The following is a 12429-nucleotide window of genomic DNA, read 5'->3' as shown; positions in this document are numbered from 1 at the left end:
GCTTATGGTTGTTGATGAATCTGATATAGCCACTATTACTAAGAAGGCTTGTATAGAACTTGTAAAATTTATTATGCTCTTTAAAATGGAGAGAAGCGGAGACTGATATGATCAAAATGTGGCTTTGTAAGAGTTTTATCTTCTGTATTAAGTAGATGTTTTACATTAGTGCAGTCTGTGAGGGTGGAAAGTGGTCCAAACATCTAGTGAGACTTTTTTTAATCTCTCGTCCCACTCAGTTGAAATTAAACTGATCAGGTCAGGTGACATTAAACTGTTCAGGCAGGATGTAAAGCTTATCCACAGTCCGTGGAGTCTTTTTGTCCTTCTGCCTGAAGTCCATCGAGATAAGATACAGAACTTTGACCTCTCGTTGTTTTTCTTAGGAAATAGGTAATTGACTAATTCAAACTTTTTATGATCTTTATCGTTGCTCCACCGTTAGGACCTTCAGCACACCAGTGAGCCGCACACTTTAGATGATCGCTGGAATAAGACATGAAAACATGTGGAGCTGAATGAAGGGAAAATAACAATTACTGCTCGTATTATGTATGTAGAAATTACATTTTTAGATATAAGTTTGTGTTATCAACAATAAAAAGAAATTAAAAAAACCCCTATATATATGTATTTATTCCTTTAGTGGAACAGGCGTTGTTCTATTCCTGTTAAAAATATTAAGTTTTACTAGAATTCAACTTCATATTTTTCTTTTTTCCAGATATATTCCTGATATATTGTGTCTTTGCGTAAAACAATGAAGGCTTTATGATTCTGACATTTATGCCTTCAGTGAGAAGAATCGATGACTAAAACATGAAGACAAAGCACCATAAATCGGATGTTTTCAGTTCAGGAGATGCAGCTGCACCCTGCAAATGATTTAATCTCCACAACATGCAGCCGTTTGCATGTCGGATTGGCAGAAACCTGGACAGAGGAAGTAATTCTGGGCTGCTATGACATGTTTGTGGCTCGGAGGCCGTCTGGCTCAGCTTGACGGACAACAACAGGAGCTTTTACAGAGTCTGACCGTGGGCGTCTTTTAAGAAGCTGTAAATCCCCTCAATGTGTGTGTGTGTGTGTGGCTTTCATGCGGCCGGCTGTATCTCACTCCGCAGACGCTATTTTTCACTCACTTTTGTCTCTCCAGCTGTCTAACCCTCTTCCTCCTGCCTTTTCCTCACACTTGTCCTTCTAATTAATGCTCTCAGACGTCTCAGCCTGTGGGTGATCAATGATCTCTCGCTAATTTACTTGGCGGCACAAGTCGGACGACTCGCTGGCGAAGAGTCGGTCAGCGGGCTCTGAATGTATGGCGGCGCCTAAGAACATCTCCGTCGAGGGACTCGGGCAGAGATTGAATTCTGAGGCTGACCGCTTCCCATCTCAGAGAGCTGACCTTCAGATTCTCACGCAGAGTGTGGACGGATGAATATATATACGACGCTTTGGGTGCAGACACAGCTCAAACCAGATCGACTCCCGCGGAGAAATGTGTGCACGGTCTCCCGCCGCGTCCACGGGTCTAATGACCTCGTTACCGGATCGTCTCCAAGCGGGAAATTTCATGCATTTTCAAGATGAACCAAAGCATGACAGCAAATGTGTGCACTTTCACACCTGGATGGCGCCCACTGCCCATCGGCTCCATCTCCTCCTGACCTCTGTTTCCAATTCAGCTCCACTAATCCACGATAGCGGCTCAGCGGGGGGTCTCCAGAAATCAGCAGCTGGGTCAGATATTTCCTATCCATGAGGGATTATTCCAGCCCACCTCAGGAAAGTAGAGGAAGATGAAGAAAGCTCCATATCTTGTGTTAACAGGCCCCGAGACGCAGGCAGGAGATCAAGTTTTTTTTTTTTCTCCTGGATTTTGAGGTTTATTCATCACAGTTCAAGGGATAAGCTAATTTTAAGGGAGAAGCATTAAATCCAGCGAGGTTACCTTTGACTACCTTTAAAGCTTCACATCAGACCATCAGCTGAGAGAAGCATCTGTGAGATGAATCGTCGGAGGGGTTCGGGGAGGGTATCACACATTTAATTAGGCTGCTGAAGAGTGAGCGGGTGCGCTGATGCGGAAGTGCCGAGGCATTGTTCGCCTTTTCAGGAGCGGGGGTGGAGGGAAGGAGGGAAGGAGGGCACGCGGGCTGACTTCCTGTTGGGCTCCCTTTAGCAGACCACATGGTGGAGGCTCTCGAGCCATCTGTGCCTCAGTTTCATCATCATCTGTAGCGGGGATGTAACGGGGCTTATCGCCGGAGAAACACAAAGACAGCTCGCTTAAATGAGGACGGCACAGGAGGGGGACTGCACGTCTCGGTGGGAGAGAAACTTTACCTTAGATTTTGTTCCCTCTCTTCAAAACAAACTAGTGACTGATTACTCTCATGAAGTTAGCGACATAGTTACAGTCAGTGAATTTCGGCGTACATTAGCCAAGGCTATCGTCTGAACGGTTACTATTCCTCCAAGCTCCTGTTTACCAGAGTTTTAGTCACCAGAGTATCTTTTGAAAAGAACTCATCTCGCTCTAAAACGGCTTCCAAGGGGGAACTTTTTGAAAACACTCAAACTCTGTGTAAATGGCCGAAAACGCAACTTCTTTTGAAAGGCTGATGCTGCATGGCCAATGGACAGCAACAACAATGGCAGCCTCCAGACCACAGTGTCCCGGTCCATAGTCTCCTGGGACTTGGTCGTTTTATAGTTGAGAGTCACCCGGAATGCCAATTTTTTGTCGTCTGTCCATTTGAATGTCTGTGTACTCCCATTGTTGATGTTTATAGTGTTTTGCTGTCTTGTGTGCATGTGTGGACGGTTTTATTACAAAACCAAACAAGAGCACCAACTCATGACATCATTTTCAGTGTTTCTGATGTTTCTGTATAAATGAACATAGCTTTCAAATGTTGCTGTACAAACGCAAAACATTTCCGAAACGAAAATGCAAAATCGACACTGTCATGTAAACAAGGCCTGAGTGGGTTCAGGACTAATGAGGCATTTCTCCTTTGGTAAACAGGAGATTAGTTAAATAGTTACCATCTTCCACAAAAAGCTAACATGAGGCAGAACGTCAAGAGACAGCAGGTCTGCAGCTTTTCAATGATTTCCAGTTATGAGAAAAGTAAAGACCCGACTGAAACTTGTGTGATCAGAACTGTGCAACTCATTTCTTTTTTATGATGTAATCAGTGTCACCATGTTTTCTCCAACATTTTTGCCTTTTTTTTTTTTCTTTTCTGACTTCCTAACGTGCAGCACCGAGTACAAGGATCAAAGGGTGAGGACACAGAAAGCTGCAAGCTCAAATCTCGGTGTGTCACAGCGAAATCATCCAGTAATCCTGCAGGGGAGGCTGTGAAAGAAGCAGCTTAACAGGTAGACAGATCTGTGTGTGTTTCTCCTCTGCAGTGCCCCACCTCATTTCCCCACCAAGGTTACATAACGCGGATTAGCTCATTCCTCCACGCAGGCTGTTTTTGTTTGCTAACCCTTCCCGTCCTGTAATCCCCGTCTGCCTCGGCCTCCAGCGGCCACATCTGCAGAGCGTTTCTGCCGCTGAGGCCCCGCAGGGCAGCATGGCGCTCCTCCGAGCTCTCCCGCTCCACACGTGTTCGCAATCACCCGCTTCTTGAATTCCTCTCGTCACTGGCGTTGCCCCCCTGCTGGGTTTGTTTGGGTAAACCGTCCTGAATAACCACCCCCCCCACCAGTTGCCATGCTGATTACCTCCGGGTGAGGAGGCTCGAGGCGTCGCCAAGGAGTCAGGCCGGGAAATGGAGTCATATTCAGAGCTCGTGAGTGCGACTCGACAGGCTTCACAAGTAAATATTGTGACGTTAATGGCGACGTGATTATTCCCACAGCAAAGTCGGGCTGCTGAACGGGGCTCTTTATCCGCAGGCTGATAATTTACTGATGATTTACCGCTGCTGAATATTCATGTCATGTCTGGAAACAGGTATAATCAGCACTGCTGCCTGCGCTGCTGATAATTACTACGTGAGATGAAACCCCTGTTTTGGTTCTGCAGTGTGGAGACCCATCAAATGTTACCTATTATCTTATATTTATGAACCTGCGTCTCATATTTGGCACTTTGGCATGAGATTACCTTAATTATGAGAAAGTAACTCCTATTAATGGAGACAAAACTTATCATGGTGCATGAAATGAGCTTTAAAATGAGGAATTTAACCTATTTGAGGTGCAAAACTTCCTAAAGATGCATGAGATTAGATCAAAACGGGTAATTTGGAAAGTGGCTGTATGAAATCATGATCTGCAGTAGTTTGGGGTCTGCATAGTTGTTTTTACAAAGTTGTGTTTTTGTGGCTCCGAGCACCGTTGTCGTGTATATGGACACCCAAAACGTAACGAAGGTGATCTGTTTTCACTTGAAAATGTTGTTGTGTAAACGGGGCCTCACAGTCAGACTTACAGGAGTCACCAACTCACTGTCAAACACAAGTTAGTGGAACCAGCAAGAGAATCCACATAAGAAATCTACTGAAAACCACAGTTACCATTGAAATGAAGTTGAGATGGTACTCTGCGAGGTACAACAAATTGAAATTTCACTATTTACTGCCTTTTAACATCCGCCCATAGTGTGGTCTGTTTCTTTCAGTTTTTTCCAACCTAAGAAAATATAACATTGACAGAGCACCTCACTCTAAAGTTGGACCATGTTTGTATTCTTAGGTCATTCTTTACCTTTTTTATACTATAGATCACTGCCTGAAGTGTATTGGGATGTGGTAAACATTAGTCAGATACATAGAAATTCCTCCAGTTTAAATAAATCCATTAATCGTGAAATATGTGTCATTTTGATCATTTGTTTTTCTTTTTTTTGAAAAAGAGAATATTTACATATTACACATGTCTTATTTCTATTACCATTTAAAAGTCCCAAAAGTTTTTAAAAAAATTTTGAAAATACTGTCTTGATACATCAACATTGAAACATTAAATGCAGTACGATGAAAACTCTTCTTAGTGTTGTTTTTTGTCTGATGGTTTCCTGCATCGGCAGAAAAAAAGAAACTTTCTCAGGTGCATTCAGGAATGCAAAAGTTATGCACCATCAAACGCACAATTGTCTTCCCGTAGTTGATTAATCCAAATTAACGGATTGAAGTCCAGGTCCGAATTGAAAGTGCATTAAGCGCCACATGGCAACAATTGATCATAGTTTGATTCTACCTGTATAGTACAATAGTCTGTTGATTCCTTGAAAGAAAATTGTGCGGTTACATCAGCAAATCACAAAAACGATCGAGCAAGAAGGAAGACACGACAGGAGATCATTTCTAAAATCCCCAAAGGACAGAAAAAAAGCTTCAAGTTAATTCTATGCAAGAAGCTGCCAAACACGCTAATTAAATATCAGCATTATGCAGTCTGCCGGCAGCAGGCGGGACTTTCAGCTGCGCTCGGTCCTGCACCTTTTAACCTTTTTATTTGGTAATTTAGTATCGATTCGCTGGAAAATAACCGTGAAGTTTGAGTTTAGTAGTGAAGGTCTGCCGTGTCTCCCAGATTTCAGCAGTTCACAGAGACTGTGACCCGGCTGAGAGGGTTAAAGAGGGTCCTGGATGATCCTTTCTGCTCTGCTGATGTAGCCTGAGGTGGTTGGTTTTTCCTCACAGCTGAGATGCAGAGGGCAGCTTGTTGTGGAGCCTGTCAGACTGCTTATTTTCACTGCCGCTGTATCTACTGGAGCCAGAAAAAAGGGTGATTTATGCTTTCATGTTTTAGTGGTCCATTCTACTCTGACTGCATAAATGTAGACAGACCTGGAAAAAAAAAAAAACAAAAACATGCAAAATGTGGGATTTTCTATTTAGACAGGTGGGCCGTCCAACGGTGCAGTGGTGAGCTGTCTCATCTTATTGTGAGAATATCGCTGGTTTGAGTCTGTGTTGGGCAGTGGAGCCAATTTCCTCCGAAAGTATAAAAAGTGTTGAAGGTTAATCAGTGAATTTGAAATTGCCCAACGTTGTGACTGTCTGTGTGTTTGCTCTGTGATGAAGTGATACAGGCGATGGATGGATGGTTTATATAGGCAGGCTACGGCTATAGAGGCAGATATTTGAAGTGGAAAAATGTATAATATGGTATTTGGCCTTCGTCCTATCTTGTAAACTTTGGGGAACTATAACTAAATCAGTATTATGTGTGCTCTCAAAGGAGAAACTGAAAAGTGCCTGACCTTAATCTACACAACATTACCACATAACACATTAGTGTGTTTTGTGGTAATGTTGGTATTAGCGATGCAGCTATGGTTTCACTTTGGTTTTGGAAAGAAGATTTTGCACATCTCGACCGTGGAGATTCACCTTCAACTCGATGCCGGAGGTGGATCCTCGCTAACCAGCATCAGATACACACTGACACGGTCCCTTTAGTTTCAACCACGAATCTCTGCAGGAAGATTCTCCTCTCCTTCGCACGTTGTTTCACAGCTCAGTGTGAAATCTGGATTTTCTGTGAAAATACAGAGAGTCCAAAAAGTGTTCTCGCCAGTCTGATAGACGCCAACGCCGAGACCCACTTGGAAACCAACGGCGTGCCGGTTGGAACCTGATCAGGTTTCCGAGAAGATCTTCTGCCTTCAGATTGGAAATCTAAAAGTCTTCCTTGCTTAAAGTAACTAGTTTGTTCAACCTGCTTCATGTAAGTTTTATCACTTTATTTCCACCTATACTGTGTTTTCAATACATTTTTCCTTCATATTTGCTTCATTTATGACACGTGCATCATTTTTCTGCCACGTGTATGCGGGCTTAGTTTTGGGGGTCGTATCCTGACATGTTCCCACAACAAAATCCATAAGCTTTTGCCATCATTCCTCTCCATTTGTTTCCAACAAGCTGAACAGAATAGAATAGAATAGAATAGAATAGTAACACTGGTAAAAAAATTGTTTTATTGTTTGTTCCCCAATCTGAAACAAAACCAAAAACATCAAAACTTTAAGACGTGCCAACACAAGATTTATGTACTATTGAGTCACATTTCGTCTTCCTCCTGTAAACTGCTAAACAGTGTCATCATTTACTTTGTGTGAAATTCGTATTTTTTTTACAATGAGACCATTAGTTATGAGGTGATGGTGAATAAATCCAAATTCGTCCCTACAAACTTTTTGTTCAATTCATGCATGACGGCTCATTTTCACACTCCAAAACGTCAAACTTTGTGAAAACCTGGCACGCACACGCACACGCACACGCACACGCACGCACACCCGCCCGCCCGCGTGAATTGATAATTCACGAGCTATCTTTTATTCATCTGTTATTTTAATGCGTTCAGCAGCTACATATTCACAGACTCTGAACTAATTTGCACCTCCGCGGGACGGCCGAGGTGTGTTTGATCTGACCTCCGGTGCAACGCACTCCCGAATTCATCTCAACTCGGCTTCAAAGACGAAGACGGAGACGTCCAGGCTGCGGACTGAAACCACATCAGAGAAATTATTTCTCAGCACCAACTTCAACTTCAAGACACAATTAAAGAATCAGCTGAAGCAAAATAGCCAAACAGGTTTGTTTTATGTGGAATTCCCTCTGATCCAAGCGATTTGGAGCGCTGGTTGATCCCTCGTCCAAAGTCAGCATTTAAATAAATACACTTTGTTTGTGGAGAACTTTAACCCGCTCTTCAACCAACTGGTACACTGATTTCTGTGTGGCTGATTTCACTGAAACTTTGGAAAAATTGGTCAAAACATAAAGTTTGATGAATTAAAGTTTATAATAAAGCGTATAAATAAGAGAAGAAGAAAGGAGTCAACCATCACTATGAGGGCGATGGCGGGAGGTAGTGTTGATGTTGATATTCAGGCAGAATCTGAGTTATCCTTTCAGGCAGCGGTGGTCGTTGAATTAGTCTTTGTACTGATATTTTGGTCTGTATCCGTGAGCTTCCAGGAGACGGACAGAAAAAAAATTTATTAAATAACTATAGAATACAGATGTAAGGCCTTGTGTGTATTGTGTCTACGATGAAGGGAGTTCTCTCATATAGCACTTTTTTCACTGATTCAACAGCCTCCAAGTGTTTTACAATGTAATGCACATCAGGCACATATTCACACATGGAGGCCGCTGCCATCCGAGGTGCTCAGTCTGTCCACTGGGAGCAGTTTGAGGTTCAGCGTCTTGCACAAGGACACGTCGATATGTGAGGAGATGGGGGGGATTGAGTCTACAGTTTTCCAATTGAGAGACGACCTGCTCTCCCGACTGAGCCATGACCTCCCTCTATGTCTATATCTTTGTCTCTACATCTATGTTGAGCATAAATGAGCCTTTGCACAATATCAACATTAATAACCTTTAGCATTAGCTCCTGTTCTTACCATTGTAGTTATTATTTTAACAATATTTTGAGTTAGAACAGTGTCACCTGGTAGATTAAAAGCGAAAAAAGCTCAATGCACTGCATTGGAAACACACTCACTCATGCCCATGAATGCCATCAGGCGTGTCGGGCAGCAACAAAGGATCTCCACTCTTGTCGGGTCGGGGCCAGCTTCTGAATGGTTCCCCAGTGTTTGAAGGTTTCTTGAGCTTCCCTTCCACAGTCCGACGCCTGGTGTTGTGGGGTCGTTCCCTTTTCCATTTTCGGTTCTGCTGTCCATTGCAGGTCTGTGCTGTTGATGCTGCCCTCCTCCCTCCTTGTGTCCGATCCATTTCCATTGCCTTCGTGTGATGATTGTCTCCATGCTCTCTTGTTTACATTGTGTGTGAGAAATTGTCGGTTGGAGATGGTCTCAGGCCAGAAAATGATTGTTCCTAGGTTGTTTGTATGGAAGCTGGAGAATTTAGCGTGGAGGGCACAAAGCTCTGGTGCAGCTCTAGTTCTATCTTGGCATCGGAAACATTTAGGGACACAGGCAGTGACGCGTTCATCGTTTTAAGCACATATCTGTATTTGTAGAGCATCAATGAGCCTTAAAAGGCAAAAATCCAGTTCTTTACTTTTCTTTTCAGCCTTCTATCCAGTCTTGCTCACAAACAAGCACACACAATCAGCACAAAGTGATAAGACATCCGCTGACTCGTCTCTCATCTGACCGCCTGACCACATTTGTTTTTCTCACTCCAGCTGGCATCACTCCACTGGTCCTGTCCTCCACCCCCCTCAGGCGTTTCTTCTGCCTCCTAAAAAAAGAGACAGACACTGCAGCTGATGAAAACGTAGCAGATTTACCCCCGCCGCCACCTTCCGCCTCAGCTGCTATCATCCAATCAAATCCTCCTTTCAATCTCCCTGGATGAGGAAGAGATAGGAGTTAAGGTGACCTCGGTCTGAATGAGGCTAGCGAGGCTGTATAATTGGATACACTGACGTGAGATTGAGTTTATCCCAGGTAGAAAAGGCTCCGACTGACACGCTTTTCCCAGAGTCTCTGCTCCGAGATGGATATTTGTGAATGGGAGTAATCACTTTACGAGGCTGCTGCTGCTGCTGCCGCCCCTCACACCTCAGAAACAACAATCACTTTAAACTGCTGCTCCCGAGGTGCACTTGCCCCAGAGGGCAAATATGTGGACGAGGTCAAGTCTCGTTACTTTTGACTGCTGTGACAGACGGGTTCATAGAAGAGGTGGTACCGGATGTTCCACCACTTTGGTCAGGATGGAAACATCTCATCAGTTATTGTATAACTGTATTGTAAAGCGGGGTGTCAAACACATTTTAGTTCAGGGGCCACATACCGCCCAGTTCCATCTCGAGTGGGCTGGACCAGTAAAATAATGCCATATTAACCTTCAAATATAAATGCTAAAGTTTTTATTTGTTGTGGTGCAGAGTATACATGATGAAAATGTCTATAGTTTCTCAAAAATCAAACAATTCCTATGAGAATGACAAAAATCTCAACATAAATTCAATTTTAGTGATACCTTCTGCTGCAAAATACAGTGAAACATCCCCAAAACGTAAACAAAAACGTCTCCTCTCTCGCTAATGCTGTTGGCTATCTTTCATGGCAGCATCACTGATCTCAGCTCTGGTCTCAGTGTTGTGTCTGCTATTCTTAAAAAAAGTTATTGAAAAAGTCAGTGTTTTCTTAGAAATGTAATGTCCCTGCTTGATTCCGCGTTTGGGGTGTTTTTCTTTGCAGTTGTGTGGGTTTTCTCTGGTATTGTCCCACATCCCAAAAACATGCACCAGAGTGTAATCGTGACTGTCCATGTTGTGAAAATGATTGTCTGTGTCCCTGAGTTTGTTCCATGATGAACTGTTTCTGCTATTGGATGGATGAATGGATGTTTAATGAGTGAGATTTCCTGTTCTTACAATTACAGACACTCGCTAACTGTGACATCAAAGAATACAAACAGTAAGTGTAGTTCATTGAGCCCTTTATCCTCAGTACATCGTGAGCCTGGGAATAACATTCACGCAGCCCAACATGCATGTTCATTAGTCAGGCCTCGGCGCCTCGTTTCATTGTGTGCTCTGCTTCAAGGTTGATCAGCTCATGGCGGTGATAAAAAGTGTGGCTGATGATATGGGTAAAACCGACGGCCCGCTCGCCTCCCGATCCTCGATAACGCAACACGAGTGCACGTCATAAAACCATGAGGACCGGTGATTCACTCAAGGTCAGCCTCTGCCCCCGGGTCCCGCTAACTGTAAATCACTCTTTATGCCAGCTAAATGCTTAAAGTGTACGTACATGCTTTCATCATGGTGGCGGAACCCAGTGCCAGACCTGCGGGGGGCTATCGGTCTGCGGGCCGAGGAGGAGCAGGAGGGGGCAGTTCGGCTTCGGCAGTTACAGTAATTCAGCAGATGAGCTTCAGTTCGGTCTGCTCCAGTCAGTCGATGCTGCCCTGTTGCTGTGTGTCCTTACAGCATCTCTCCATGCTGTTCTCCACATGCTGATGACCTCGGCTGTACTCATTGCGTTGCACGTTAACAGCGGCAAAACATCAGGACCATAAAATGGATTTTAGCTTCCTCATGCCACCCCCAGTAAAAACTGCAGCATGCACCAAAGATTGTGAACCACTGCATTGGAAAGCAAGTTATAGCAACAGTTCCTAACATGTTTTTCATTGGTCAACCACCCAAATTATCTTTAACAAAGGCTGCAGACTTTCTCGATGATCTGTTCAAAATATTACAGTGAAGCCAAACGCCAGTGGACACACCCATTCTGACCAACATTCAAAATGCAATGGCACATTTCCCAGAGCCCTGTGATGGACTGATGACCTGTTGTAAATTTATTTGACTTATGCAAATTTAATTCCATCCACTTTAAAGCAGGCAATGCCTTACCCACTTAGGAAATACTGTTTTCAAAGCCAAGAAAGAGCAGTGGTTCCCAATGTCCTCTTCTTTTAGGGTCCCCTCAAATCACCGCGGCTGAGGCTCTCTCTTATAACTGATCCCACCAAAAAAATTGCAGTGAAGCCAAAATCTAGGGGGGGAGGGTACACCTACTCACAAAAATATTACAAATTGCTTTCAGAATAATAGCATTCGGCAGTTTGCCAGGTCTGCACTCAATTCTAAAAAAAAAAGGTCTCAATTTACATTTTTTATTAGTTTTGCAAATCTAGTTTTGACAGCCTGTATTCAGGCAAAATTACCAAGATACCAGGAAAGAATGGCACACTAAAAGGTGGAAGTGGAGTGCACACGCTCAGGAAAATATAGTCTTGTTTGACAAGACAAGCGATATCTCGGAACCTGCAGGGCAAGAGGAAACGAGGCCGCCCCCAAACTGAGGTGGACACGATCAGCGAAACAGGGACCGCGTCAAACTGGGTCAGACTGGCAGAAGATCTCCCGATGAGCTCACGATCATTTGCCGTATTTTTGCGTATGCTCTATTCACGTCTCAGAAGCGAGAATGATTCTGGCAAACTTGTGGCCACGTGTGATCACTGACGTCCATATTTAATGGAATCCGCCCAGATGAAAATAGTGATTGTTGTCTCTTAATTTGTCTGATTCAGTGCAAGATTGGATTCGGCAGCCATTGTATTGATGGTGACAAGCAAATCAACATCAATTTTTTTTCACATCAACAGACATGTTTTAAGATATTTGGTCCAATTAGGACTTCAAAATGATCAAAATCAGACCATTGACTCGTCTCATTTTGTCCCTATTATACTGTCATAAAATTAAACAAACCTCTTGTAAAAGGCTTAAAAATGCCAAAAAGTCAATCCTATCAATTGAAATTCCAATGACTATACTGATAAATCATTCAAAACATTTCATAGCATATCCACATGGCCGTGCTTCCAAACCAACTTGGATTATTTTCTTGCCAAACACGGCTGTGATTATTCCCTTGCTGCATCATTTGCTGGAGAATAAACATAACGAGCTCGCCGGACAAAAGGTCGTCATGACCCCCTTTAATGT

Source organism: Lipophrys pholis (genome assembly GCF_963383615.2).
Source record: "Lipophrys pholis genome assembly, chromosome: 20".
Taxonomy (NCBI): domain Eukaryota; kingdom Metazoa; phylum Chordata; class Actinopteri; order Blenniiformes; family Blenniidae; genus Lipophrys; species Lipophrys pholis.
This window is presented reverse-complemented; position numbering follows the sequence as displayed.